The sequence below is a fragment of the Suncus etruscus genome, chromosome 14 (genome assembly GCF_024139225.1).
Source record: "Suncus etruscus isolate mSunEtr1 chromosome 14, mSunEtr1.pri.cur, whole genome shotgun sequence".
In the NCBI taxonomy this organism is placed as follows: Eukaryota; Metazoa; Chordata; class Mammalia; order Eulipotyphla; family Soricidae; genus Suncus; species Suncus etruscus.
Window position 1 is genome coordinate 49,669,887 of NC_064861.1, and position 14,515 is coordinate 49,684,401.

Below are 14,515 nucleotides of genomic sequence, written 5' to 3' on the forward strand. Positions count from 1 at the left end.
ATAACACAATTTTATAAAATCTATCTTAAAGTTAAAAGGCCAAGGACATTTTGGAAACAGAAGGTGGAGGATGTGCCTAGAAAAATCTAGGAAATCTGAGAAATAAGATAACAATGAGAGAGAATCATGTAGAGACTTTGGGCAAAAACATTGCAGGCAGAAGAAACCGCAATGCAAAGGGCCCAAGGTTAAAACAAGTTTGCATTGTTGGAGGAGGAGCATAAAGGCTGCTTTGGTTATAAAGAATAGATGGGGTGAAGAAGATGGGACAAAGATGAAGTCAGGGAGAACCCAATGGAGCACCATGCTACCTTCATCTGACATCAAGACCAGAAAGAGAAAGGAATTGCTCTTGGGCTATCATTTAAGTGTATAGCACAAACTCTCAAGACTCTGGGACTCCATGAAGAAAGAAGGCAACTTCATTAAGACTGTCGAACAAACTAATATAATAAGTATCACAAGGCAAGGGCCTCACCAGATGTCATTTTTGACTGGAATACTGAGGTGAACTAGAGAGTTGGGCAGCTATCCCAAGAAAGAGGAAAAATGCTTGAGAGACATCCAGTTAGTCATCAGTCAAGAGGCATGCTTTCAGAACAGTACACTATTGAGTGTAGGACTATAAAACCAAGCAAAGACAGGTTCTTGCCCTTGTGAAACTCAAGGTGTATGTATTTTACACAAGAACATGCAGTTGCATGGCAGGGTGTTATACCTGTTATATTATACCAGGAAGAAGGTCCTTGGAGCAAGACAGGAAGGGGGCAGTGAGAGAAGTTGATTGCTAATTTCTCCAGCAGAAATATTTTCCTAGAGAAGACATGCCTACTTAGGAGCTGATAGATAATTAGTGGCTACCCAAAGGAATAGGGAGGAGTGGGACCTTTCCAGATGGAAAGAAGGCAAAGATTCTGTGGTTCCAGGACTAAGAAGGAGAGAGCAGGACAATGTTGCCTAAAATGGCTTGGGTGGGACACTAGGGTTCAGCATAAAAAATTGTTTTGGGCCACATCAAAGATTGGTGAATGTTTTGAGAGCAATGAGTGGAAAACCAAGAAAACAGGGGGACTTGAGATGCAGAATATTGTGAGAGGTGCTTGCGCTGATTGGAGCCTAGGAGCCAAGAGACAGAGTGAATGAATGAAACCAATGGGGTTCATGCGGAAGTTGAGGCAGCCAAGGAAGCTGATGATGCTGATTGGAGGAATAAAGTGGAAGATTGTGGTCAGGAGTGATGAGAAGTTCAAGTATTATACAAGTGTTCATGGCACTTGCATGCCAAGAAGGTATCAGTAGAAGTGACCTGTGATTATCTAAGGTGTTGATGGTCAGAGCTAGTAAAGTGAGTGTGACTCTCTGCACTGTTGCTTACATTTTGCTGTGGCATCAGTCATTTTAGGTGGGGACCACTCACACATCTGGGTTCCCATGTACAGAGATATGGAACTCCAGGTGACCTGGTGAATTTGTGGGTTCTAACCTAACTGCTGAGATCTGTGATTTCAGTTATTCCTATGTGTCTCCTAATGTTTCCTAGCTGGAGGAAGAACTAAGAAGGAGTGGGGGTTGCTGCTGGGGTACAATAGGGTGACAAAGATTTTCATACTGCTCACAGGACCCAAAAGGGGCACTGTTGAGGAGTCTTCTGCTTATGTCCCCTACATATGCAATCTGATGTCATTTCGTGGAATACAAAGGAACATAAATCTATCTTCAGCCACGCTGGCCTTTAATGATGTCAAAGTGCTTTGAAGATGAAAAGTTTTCTGCCAGCTCTTAGCAGTATTATGCAGTATCAGATGTCCGTGTGCACATAAAACAAAAAATTCAATTAAACTGCCTTACTATTGTTTCATGATACAACCATCAGATATTTTCTGAAAGGTCAAGCCATGACAAGAATATTTAACTCCTTGCAGAGCAGTAATTGGAGAGAACTAGAGACTGAGCCAGAAACTGGAAGGCTGGGTGTTAATTTAGTCGCAGAAATCCAGGACAAGAGTGGCCACTTGAGACACTAAGGCTTCAGTGAATTCCTTTAGGGTACCCAAGAGTATGGGAAGAATTCTGGAAAGGTTGATTAAAGTGGGGAGAGGCTTATCAGATAGGATATACACAAGCACACACCTATGCAATCCATGTAGACTTACATACATACACAACACCCAAATATATAGCACATTTATACACATTGAACTCATATATACACCTTCACGTTTCTACACACATAACACCTAAGTACATAAATACATACATATTACTTATAAATATGCTTGCACATACATATAAACTATTTCCAGAACCTTGGTCCTTGAGATCAATGAGTTAGGGAATCCTAGGAAACTCAACCTTCCTCTGTTCTGGTTCCCCACTTAGTCTCCACTGTTGAAGTATTATCGGCACTCAGTGAGGGTAACTCCTCACTAAGGAGGCATGTTGACAGGAGTATTTGGGAGAAAAAGAGCAACTTAAGCAGGAGGGAATGTCAGGCTTGGCTTTGCTGGGTGGCAGGCCAAGCTGTGAGGCAAATATCTTAAAGCATAATGCTTAGTCCAAGCCTAAGGCTGCCTCCTAGTAGGGAGAGGCAGAGATGGTCAGGATATTCGAAGATCATTACTTCCTCTAAAAGAAGCTGTTGCTGGGGCCTAATGTCCCTACAAGCCTCTTGCAGCCAAGGGTGTGTGTTGGGTGGAGGTTTCCAGAACTTACGTTTGGAGCTCTGGCCATAAATGACTTCTCAAGCCAAAGTTCAACCTTTTGGGGTCAGCGATATGGCTCAATGGCAAAGGCTGTGCTTGGAGTCTATCACTGGCTCTGTAAAAGGAGCATAAGTCCTTTCAGTCTTTTAGTGTCTGACATTAGAAGGTGGGGAGTTCTTTCCACACAATTTTTCCCAGATTGATCATGTTTCTGCAGAAAGGCCACACTCAGCCTGGGCCCTCCATCCAGCCTCCAACCTCTATTCTGCAAGTCTTAGACTGTATGGAAGACCCAGGTATCTATCTTCCTACTTATCCCACTTCCTGTGCCCTATTTTTCCCTCTGAGAAGGGGCTCCCCATATCTTCCCCTGTCCATCCTGTACCTGCTTCTATTGCCTTATTCTTGCTTCTCCCCACAGTGGCCTTCACCATTCAATGGACAGAGCAGGCTGAGTGCTAAGCACAGGCACTTAATATGAAAATGTTTACTTCCTTTAGCCTGAGGTTCATGACATCTTGTAATGTTGATATGCCAAGAAGTTGTTAAGCAAAGCTCATCATATAAAAAACAAAATCTTGGATGGTCGGATTTTATGGCTGACTCACCTAACCCTCAGCAGGGATGATTCCAGTGTCCTCACTGAGGAGCCTGAGCCTCTGCTGGGTGCTGCACCCTTCCAGTCACTGTGGCTCACACACATCACTGAGAAGGAAAGAGAAGGCTTGGGAAGCCTTTTTGGTAGAACTGAGGTAAGTTCACAGTCCAGGAAAAGTCCAGCCAACATAAGAATGAGCCATTGGCCAGGAGGATAATGAAGCTGCCTAGAGGATCATAGGAGAGAAACAGAGTAAGGGCAGTGGAAAGGGCAAAGGATAGTGAAGGAGCAGCATGTGCTTGAGGCCTGAGGGAGCTTCCAAAGGGCTCCAGTAGAGTTTGTGGGGAGTTCTGGAGTAGATACTGGGCCAATGCAGTGGGGAATCCAGCCAACAGAGGTGGTCAATGGGCCAATGCTTGCCTTGCTTTATGAGTGGAGCTTACTGAGTCCTCTCTCCTACTTTCTCAGCAGTGTTTTGATGTGGAGTTGGGGCTATCATGTGCATTTGTATTCAAGGTCTCTCCTAACTTTCAGGAGGAAGTGACTTGAAAGAATACTCAGGGGTCCCTCTCTCTGTACAGATGTTGGGGTGGGTGCTGGCCATGGTGCTTCTTCCAAGGACTCTTCCCCAGATCCCAGCCCCAGGGATTGCCCCTGTTTCCCCTCTAGACCTAATCCTGGCCCAAGTCTCAGAGGTATATTTTAAAGATTATTTTATTTAAACACCGGGGTTACAAGGTTGTTCATAATGCCATTGGTTCTTTATTTTATGTTCAGATACAAAGGTGTTCATGATTGAGTTTCATTCATACAATGTACAATACTTTTCACCAGTGCACATTTCCTGCCACAGATGTCTTCAGTTTCCTTCCTGCCCTCCCCCCACTACCTGCCTCTGGAACATTTCTTCCTCTTTTTTTTTGTTTGTTTTTTTTCTGGGTCACAACCATTGAGCAGTGCTCAGGGTTTACTTCTGGCTCTAAGCTCAGAAATCACCCCAGGCAGGCTCAGGGGACCGGGATTCAAACCACCGACCTTCTGCATGTAAGGCAAACACCTTACCTCTATGCTATCTCTCCGGCCCCAATATATCTTCTTTCTTCTCCTCCACCTCCTCTTCTTCCTTCACTTTCTCCTTTCTCCTCCTACTCCTCCTTCCTCCTCTTCCTCCTACTTCTCCTCTTCCTCCTCCTTCTTCTTGTTCTTGTTCTCATTCTCCTTCTCCATCTCTATCTCCTCCTCCTCCTCCTCCTCCTCCTCCTCCTTCTTCTTCTTCTTCTTCTCTCTTCCTTTTTTTTGACACCATGGTTTGCAATATTGATACTGAAGAGGTAACATGCATATCATTTTATCTCCTTTCAGCACCCAGTTCATGTCCTGAGTGAACATTTCCAACTCTCATTGCCATTGTGGTCCCTTCTCTGCCCTAACCACACTTCCCTGCTCTTTGTGGCAAGCTTCATGGCCCTCATACTCAGAGGTATCTTAATGCCTTCTTCTCCCTCCATGACACTTGGGTGCTTGTCTTTTTCCAGCTCCTCCCAAAATGCCTGGAGAAAAGTAAGTCCCCGGGACCTGCTCATCTATCTCTGTGCCTCCACACAGAGCAAAAAAAGATAGTTTTCTTTGTTTGCATAGAGATATGGGTATTTCGGTTGCACCATGAAGTTATCAGGAGTTACTCCAGGTATTGTGCTTAGAGGACAGTCCTGATGAGGCTCTGGGGACCATATAGTATCAGGAATCAAACAGGTGTTGGCCACATGAAAAGCAATTGTCTTATCCCCTGTACTATCTCTCTGATCCCAGGAACAGGCTTTCTTCAACAATTAACAGTAATAATTTCTCAATGGTTAATATTTATTCCCATCAATCCCCTCTTCTATGGATACTCAAAAGAAGCATATCCAGTGGTTAATCTGTTTCTGCCACCCCCTGCTTCAGTCACTTCAGTCCCCTTTGCTCTCAGGAGAAAGGAAGTCCCCTCCCCGCTCACCATGTGTCCAAGATTGACAGTAGGCCCTGTCTCACTGGCTTGCCCTGGTGTCTGAAAAGGGTACAGGCCCTCCAACCCCAGCTTCCTCTACTCATTTGCCTATTTGTTTCAGAAGACTGGTCTTCTATCAAATGACCATTTGTCACCCACCCACCCCCAACCCCCGATTTTATTCTCCTTTGGAACTAAGAAGATGCCATGTGATGAGAGCCCAGAGTATATTTTCTGGAGCTGTCTGGAGCTAGGAGTTAGGAAGGATAAGAAAGGGCGATGTAAGGAGTGATTCTCCAAGCTGAGAAAAAACTTCCCTTAACATGTCTCCTTCTCTGGCACATCCTCCCTCCTCATCTAGTCCAATTAGCTCCCACCTCACTGGCATTTTTGGGCTTTCTGGGCATTCCTGTCACAGACCACAGGCCTCAAGTCTGGAATTCTCTCTTCCAAACATGCAGATGCTGACTCCCTCTTTCCTTCAAATACTGTTCGAATAACCACCTCTCCCTTCTCCCTAGAAGTATAATAAGCTTCCAAAGATTTCCTAAACCTTCCTCCTTAGAACCGTTTTTTTGATGGTCCTTCTATCTCACATATGAGGTGTCCCATGAATAGGTGCGAATCCTCTGTCTCTCCACATCCTGCTTGAATGCAAACTCCCCCATTGCTTGGTATTTGGAGGGTTTTGTTCTCTGTTAAATCCACAGCTATTATTACAGTGCCCAGCATGTTCTAGAACCTCTGTAACTGTTTTTGACTCTGTGAATATTGATTTTGAGACAGAGAGATCCTGAGTCAGGTGCCTTCTCCCCCGACTCTGTAGCCAGAGAACTGAGGAAGCTTTATTTTCAAACAAGCTCTTAGCCATGCAAACCCCAAATTCCCAACTGCAAATAAACAGCATTAATAATAACCACTGTCAAGTGCAGCCTGCTACTGGATGTTCTCCTAGGTGTTGTTTACATATGTCAGATTCTTTATTATTTGTTTGTTTTATGGGTCACTCCCCACGTTGCTCAGAGGCTACTCCTGACTCAAAGCCCAGGGTAATGGGGGAGTGGGGAAACTGCATTATCCAGGTGCTGAATCCAAGCCCCCCCACAACGATGATCTGAGCCGGTAAATGAGTTGCCTAGTGACACACAGACCAAGCTGGGATTTGAGCGGGAACAATATATGTCTAAGTAGTTGCAAAACGAGGCTCATGGGACGAGTGTGGCCCTCTACATGTTTTTGTACAATCAGTGTATGAGCTAAGAACGGCATCTACATTTATAACTAGTTGGAGAGAAATAAGTTGGCAGAAATTCTGCATGACCCAACAGAAACGACAAGACTTACCAGAACAAATGAATGGCATTACAAATTCTCCGGACACTTCCATGCACAGAGAAAAGAGAAGAGACACACAGATACGGTGTACCGTGAGCTCCTTTCATTCCGCAGGTGCCAGCCAAGTGCTGTCCTGCGCATTCCTTTATTGAATCTCTGTGCAGTTACCCTGGAGAGCAAAGGGAGGACTAGAGATTAAGCGCAAGGTTAAGGTCCTATTTTAAGAGACAGAGTGGGTGTAGAATCACAAATGTTCCTGGGTTTCAAGCTCCTGGTTGTAATGGATTCAAAAGAGAAAACAGCTGAGTCCTGGGTTCACGTGGGCTTAGGGTTCAAGCAGCGCATCTCTCAGGTCCCTTGATCAGATGTTTGCCCCACTCTGCTGGCCTTTCCTCCCCCCTCACTTCCCAAATCCTCCCCAGTCTCCCTGCTGCTGGCTTCCTCTCCCTGACTGACCTTGTCCCTCCTCCTCTCTCCAACTACAAATGAAGTGAAGGGGAAAACGGAATTGATGGGATCTGAGCCCACGAAGCACAAAGGCGCCAATTTCCTCTCTACATTATACAGGAAGATCTAGGCCACGTGGGGAGCCAGCGCAGGGCCTTTTGATGTTTGCCTTCCTGCAAGTAACAAGCAGGACAGGCGAAGGCTTCCCCTCCTCCATGCAAACCCACAGCAGCGGGTTTCCAATCACGCTTGAAACAGATCCTGAGATGAAAAATAAAGAAAGGAAGCAGAGAAGGGAGAGACATGTTAAATTGCTGACGGACAACGCATGCATGCCCTGAACCAGGCTCCTGAAGGGCAAATCAGCTGCTGGACATACCTGAGCTGAAGAACCTCTGATCCAGGTGTCTTCTCAGACCCATGGGGGTCAGGAGCAGATGCCTTGCCACCAGCTAGCAACACCACAGAGCTGGCATTTCTGAAAGCTCTGCAGGGATGCTGCCAACCACCCCGACTTTAGATTTTAGCTCACAATGTACCTTTAGCTTCCTGGTCACTAAGTTGCATATATCCCAGAGTGAGTACTTGAGATTCAATTTGTGATGTGTAGGAAGGCACAATGGCAGGCATTTAGGCTGGAAAGGGAAGAACTAACCGCACTTTTCTGATTACAATTAGGGGAGAGTTAGATCTCCCTGAGATTTTGGTCTAAATCATCTTGGCTTGTTCTGACATTCCTGGTGGCAGTTCTAGGACATTTGAAAATAGCAGCTGAAGATCAGAGCTCTTGTATCCTTTCTACACCTTCCTGCCTTCACATTGGTCACTAAATGTCATGGAAGATAGATAGACTGATAAGAAATGGCAGCAGCTTTTTGCCTCAGGAGAGGAGAAAATTAAAAAATATGCTTTCATTAGTCCTTGCATCCTTTATAGCAAGATTGTAAAAAATAGGTACTTTCCAGGTCATGCTTGGAGGAGAGAGGGTCTATGGGGCAGCTCCCAGAGCTGTTTAGCCCTGCAATTCTTCAGGTGATGCAATGCAATATTGCTCTGGCCCAATGGCGTTTGGCTAACACCAGGATCATAGCCAGCAGTGCTTGGGGCAAGGAAGCCAACTCAGAGCCTCAATCATAACAAGCCATGTATTCCATCCCTTTGAGTTTTCTCCCAGACCTGGGTAGTTTTCTTTTCTCTTTTTTAAATCTTTATATTTGACAACTCTGTTGTTATTTTACAGAAGGTGGAACTAAGAGTCAGAGGAGGATAGACTTGCTCAAGAATGATGTTATGATGTGATGGAGGCAGACATCTAGCCCAAGGCTATTTGGGTTTGAAACCCAAGTTCTTAAGAAAATATTCACTCATAACCATGGCTACATAGGTACATGGTTCCCTCACCTATGTTTGTAAAAGCAGTTACTATTGAACCTACAGCTTCCTTGAAAATGGTATCAGAGTAACTTGGACTAGGCACGTACCTGATGTCTAACTTCCCCACATTTTTCCTTGTGTCAGGTTGGAGATGTGTGTGTACATTGCTGCACATATCAATGTGAGCCTGCTTATTCCCTGAGTCCTGACCTTTACTCTCAGGCCCCTAGACTTGTATTTTCACAGACTACTCAGCAGCCTGGCCCAAATGGCGTGTGGCCATCTCCAACAAACATGGCTACATCTACAATCTTTTTAAAATGTTTCTTTTCTTTTAAATATTGATTTATCATAGATAGAATTTATCTTATGGAATGTCGAATTATAGTTTCATACCTCTATACATGTCTCATGCACACCCTGCCCTTCCAAGCTCTAGTGATACCAGCCACCTAAGAAGTCTTCATTCCAGGCTCATTCTTCCTGCCTCTCCCTACAGATCTTCTATTCTTATGTCCCTCATCCCCTGCTTTAAGCTTCCTAAACAATGGTGCCATCAGTAATCTGTCCACTCATATGCTTTTGAAATCATTTCATTTGAGTTCCTCCAGAATCAAATCCTGGGACAATGCTTCAGGTGTAAGAAGTCTATTTGGCAGGAATTCTCAGGGGTGGAGGAAGGGAGTCAGCAAAGGATGTATTGGCAGGTGAAGGACCAAAAGGCATTGGTAGGGAGACTGCTTTGTCCTGTATCTTGCTAGAGTATTTGAAAGGCAATGCAGCACTCACACCTGGGGCTGTGCATGTCACCTCCAACCAACCATTGGTGGCTTTTTTTGTTTTTTTTTTTTTTGTTGTTGTTGTTGTTGCTTTGTTTGAGGCAGACCTATGGTGCTCAGGAGTTGCTTTTGATTCCAAACTTCAGAATTATTCCTGGCAGTTCTCTGAAGACATGTGGGAGGCCAGGGATCAAGCCCAGATTGGCTTTGTGCAAGACAAGTGCCTAATCAGTTATTATCTCTCTGGGACCCCAGTCATTGTTTCTTGATGCTTCTGGGAGCTCATGTGCAGAGAGAGCTTAAAGGATCCAGATGCAGAGAATGCCCTGATGCCACGAAATACACAGATTGGCAGTGGTAAATTAAGGAAAAGAGCCAAGAGGGGACATATAGGTTTAGCATTATTTGTGGCTGTTCCAGAACCCCTGAACCCTCTTTCCTATACCTTAAGGTTAGTCCATGAGCAAAATTTCCAGCTACACTTCCCAATTAGATTCCAGATTTGGTCACTCTCCCCACTAAAGGTGTTTGAGCCCTGGTTCATTCTCATCTGGACTTGGATTGACTTCCTTGCCTTTTTTCCCTTTCTTTTTTCTTTTGCAGATCCCAGAGGCTCCTTTAAATCACATGATTCCCTGCTCAAAAGCCACCATTGACTTCCTGTGCCAGTATCTGAGATATTGTTTGAGTCAGGCCTCATCACACTGGGCAAAAATTGTCCCCTACCTATCTGTGATATTTTCCTATGTCACATGGACCTTGCTTACTCTATTCCACATACCTGCACCTCTTGCAATGGGCCCCACATACTCCCACTGTGTGGTCATAGTAACTGTTGCTCCCTCTGCCCTGACTTTCTCTGGGGAGGCATGCCACCACTCCTGCCATTTCTCTCTGGTCACATGGATCTGGTATAATGAGATAGAGGATGACACAGGACATGACTATGGATGGGGGAGGTCGACCATTGAGATTGACTGTCATCTATGGGCTGGTAAAGGAGAGCCCAAGGCAGGGCATGTCAGCCACAGTTTCAGGAAGCTAGGCAGAGGGCAGAGAGCATAGGTTCTTGAAACTCACATGGCTTGTAGCAAGTCATAAGTTAAAGAATACAACAGAATACTCTTAGTGATTGTTTTCTGGTACCAATTCAGGGAGATAAACAGTTTTACTAGCATGTTCTAGCACACATTACTCTGACCTCATCTACAATCTTTTTAAATGTGTTATGCTTCTTTGAAAAATTGATTTATAAAAGTGTCTTTATCTTATGAAAAGTCAAATTTGGCCAAGGCTAATGAGTGGAAGATATAAGGACAAGTTCACTGAATAGAAAAAATTCTAGAATCCCATCTGGGAAATAGATACCCAGAGGGGCGGGCCAGGTTTTAGTAGACTGCTACTCATTTTCTGAAGTCAGAGTCACTGAGGCACACACACTTGTCATCTCCAGACAACAGCAGGCTGCACTGGCCCATTACCCAGGATTGGAGACCCCACCTTGGACCTTTGATCTGAGTCATTTTAAAGGCTCTTACCTTTGTAGCCTATGCCAAAGTGGAGGCTTCCATGCACAGTAAACTTAGCCCTCTCAACAGGGCAATAAAACCACAGTCTTATTTTTCTCTCAAGCCTAGGGGTTATCTAGGAAGTGACTTTGGTGACAGGGACAGACAGGCTAATTTGTCTGGCCATCGCCCTAAGGTAGAAAGGCCAATAGCATGCAATGCACTTTGCTAGAGATAGTCAGACATTGGCTCTGATCTTAGTATTCTAGTCCATCAGCCTGCAGTTGCACTAGGACCTGGGGTGGGTTTTTTTCCTGCCTTTTTTTTTTACGAACAGAAAACCCCACACACATTCTTTCAATTTCTAAAGGGAAATTTGATTCGAGCTGTAGAACAAAGGGTGAAGAAATAGAAGTAAAAGAAAATCAAAGAAAAAGTGATTTGGATTCAAGGGGATCAGATGTTTCATTTATTGCAGGTTAGAGACCTTCAATGAGTCAAATGAAAGGAACATTTGTATTAAAATACCTATGTGGCCTAGAGAAAGCCTTGATGGGGTGCGGGCGAGTTAAGTTACAGCAATCTTGCTGAGAGATATGAACCCGCCTTCTAGGCTATCTGTTCCCAATATTGGAGGTTGTCTGTGTTACAAACCTGAGATGAAAGGTACTTGTTTTGACTCTGAATCTGGAAGCCAGACACTGAAATTAGCAGCACTCTGGGGGTGTGCGACGCAGGCTAACAGAGGGCCCAGGCCAGGGGGAGATGTGGCTGCTTGATTAGAATAAGAAGATGAGGCTGTACTGAGGATCCAGGTGTGATGAGAATCATGAAAACCCCTCTAAGGAATGGAGTTGAAGGCCAGAGAAGGAACCCCAAATCAGGAGTTGGAGGTCCCAGGACTTTCTCTTCTGGCCTGGGGCTGGGTGTTCTGTGGGAACTGAAACTGGGTGGTCTGGTTTGCCCAACACACACACACACACACACACACACACACGAACCGGTTCATAGAATGAATGAAGTGGCAACTGTGCCCTTCATTCATGCCCGTGGAATGACCTTCTCTGCATTGGGTCACAGAGGGTTTCTACAGTAGAGGGACTACCATGATGGTTGGGTGCAAAGCAGGAATGTGGGATGCAATCATACCTGAGAGCCGAAGGGAAGCAGGCTCACAGCTTCACTTTCTTTTCAGCCTGTCAGTCCCTCAAAGAAAGTCTCAGTCTGAATCTGATATGTCTCCGGCATTTCTTTCCTCTCTGAAGTGTTTCTTCCTAAGAACAAGAGGGACCAGCGAAGCCTCCTGCCTGCCTTGTAGACAACATCCATCATCCAACGAAATCTGCAGGGACGACTCCCAGCTGTACCCAAGGGGACCCAATGATGCGGTGCCAGGCACATGGCAAGCTTTAACCCCTGGACTATCTCTGCATCCTTACCCAAACTACATTTAACAACCTGATTTCTTTCCGTGTTGTTTGTTTCTACAGTTTTCTATTTAAGTCAGTGCTGATAGTTTTCCTTTACAGAACTGATCTGTGAGGGTCTCTGTCAACAAGAACTGATGTGAAGACATATCCTGAGGGATGCAGATAAGACAAAATCTTGATGGCAAAACCTAGATGCCTTTGGTTAAAAAAAAAAAAAGTCTGCCCCAGTGACTCCGAAGTTCCTTCTCAAAACTTGGAATATCTGAAGCCCAGATTCCCACCTCCCAGCCCCAGTGTTTGGATAGAGAAGAAATCACTGTCTCCAGCAGAGACAGCTGCAACTTGGCCCCTTCATAGGGTACCCCCCTCTTTCTTATCTGCTCATCTTTTCTTTTAATGAACATTCTGGAGTATCTGCTCTGTGCTTGCCACTGATCCAGGTTACTGGGGAACAGCAGGAAGAAATAGAAAATAAAACCTCTGCATTCTAAAACTGCTGCTCCAGTGGTTCAAGGTCAAATGTTTGAACAGGTATTCACTCTCAAGGGTATGCTTGGCCTCCTGGGGGAGGTCAGTGCTGCTACCCCAACAACAAAATGATTGTCTCTATTGTGGAGACTGAGGGGCTGCTTCCAGGGGTTCTGAGATCAAGGGCCTTAGATAGGCCCCTATAGCTCCAAAATAATTCCTGACTGCAGAGCCAGGAGTAAACACTGAGCATTGCCAGTGTGCGCCCCCAACCTTCAAAAAAAAAAAAAGAGAGAATAATAGTTTGCTATTTTCCAATACATGTTTTCTAAATGACTGTGGGTAAGGATGTCTATATGGACTACACACCACAAAAGAAAAAATAGCTCCTTTTTTTCCATGCACTTCTGAAGCCTTAGAAATATCTTATTTCAATCCTTAAAAATCATCTACAGGGAGGTATTGCTACTTTCATCTTCCCATTTTGCAGATGAGAAAACAAGCAGAGAGGTTTTAGAGACTCATGCAAAACTGCCCAGAAAGCTGAGCTCTTAGCTGATCCCCAAGGCCCTTCTTCTGGATCTTGCACACTAATGACAGTTCATCTGGGAGGAATGACATTATTCCCACTAACATGGACATTCCTCAATCTCAAAACACCAGGTATCTTGAAATTCATTTTTTAAAATCCATAAAATAAAATCCACACAATCTCTGTGGGAAACAGTCTCAGAGCCAGCGTGAAACATCAGCAACTATCCTTCCATGCTGTGTTAGGGACCAGTGAGCAGTGTAGGTAATAGAGACATGGAACCTGGCCAGTATCTCTAGATCTTCAGCTCTGTCAAATGCGAACAAGATATTTAGAATTGGTAGTGAAACCTTTCCACTTCCACTTTAGGTCCTAGCTCAAAGACTACTGCACAGTACAAATGTATGGTTTTATAAAAGCGTAAACATGCATTGAGAAGTCTCCTGGGAAAGGCAAAGCTAGAGACAAGACCCTTGGGATTTGATCAAAAATCATTGTGAGAGAGGAAACGTGTATTTTGGCATTAGTGGGCCTTGGCTTTAAGGCTGGAAGACTGAAAAGAAGTCTGTGTTTGTTCTTCAATGTTCAGTGGCAATTTCTATATGTTAAGTGATCTCCATGCCAGATGGTGGATTGAAAGGTTTAATCAATATGTTTATCATAGTGGGAAATGGCAATTGTGAACTCCAGATATAAATAAGCCACTCTTTATGCCTTGAATAGGGCATCCTGAGTAGGTGGGCTATTCCTAGGTAATCTATGTTATTTTGCTTGGGAAACAGGGCAGGACAGTGAATCCTCCTTGATATCAAAGTGCTCTAGGTTCCAGGACAACATGAATTATTTCTGACTTCAAACAGCAAGCATATATAGCCAAAAAGAACTTGTAGGGAGCAAAGTGAAACCACAAGCTCCCAAGTGCTGTTCTGCATTCTAACAAAGTATTTGCATATAAAACTTGAGTTCCCTTGAGCTGTTCCCCCTTCCTTTGTCTTCCTAGAGTCATCTATCCAGGACACAGGACATCATCATCAGCTCTTCCTTGGCTGCAGTGCACAGATTAGCCTCAGATCAGTCTTTCAGTTGCCTCTTCCCACTGATCCTGCTGCCTTATTGTACTCATCCACTTGTCTCCTGGAGGGGTTCTTTTTTTGTTTTGTTTTGTTCCCCCCCCACACACACACTCAGGTCTTTCCAATCATTCTATAGCACTTTCCAAAACTCATATTCTACCACACAGACTTCTGCTTGGCACCTTCCCCATATTCCCTGAATCCAAGAGAAAGATCCTAAGAGGAGCACAGATTTAAGAGGAACACAGACTTAAGAGGAGCACAGATTTAGTGACCAGCATA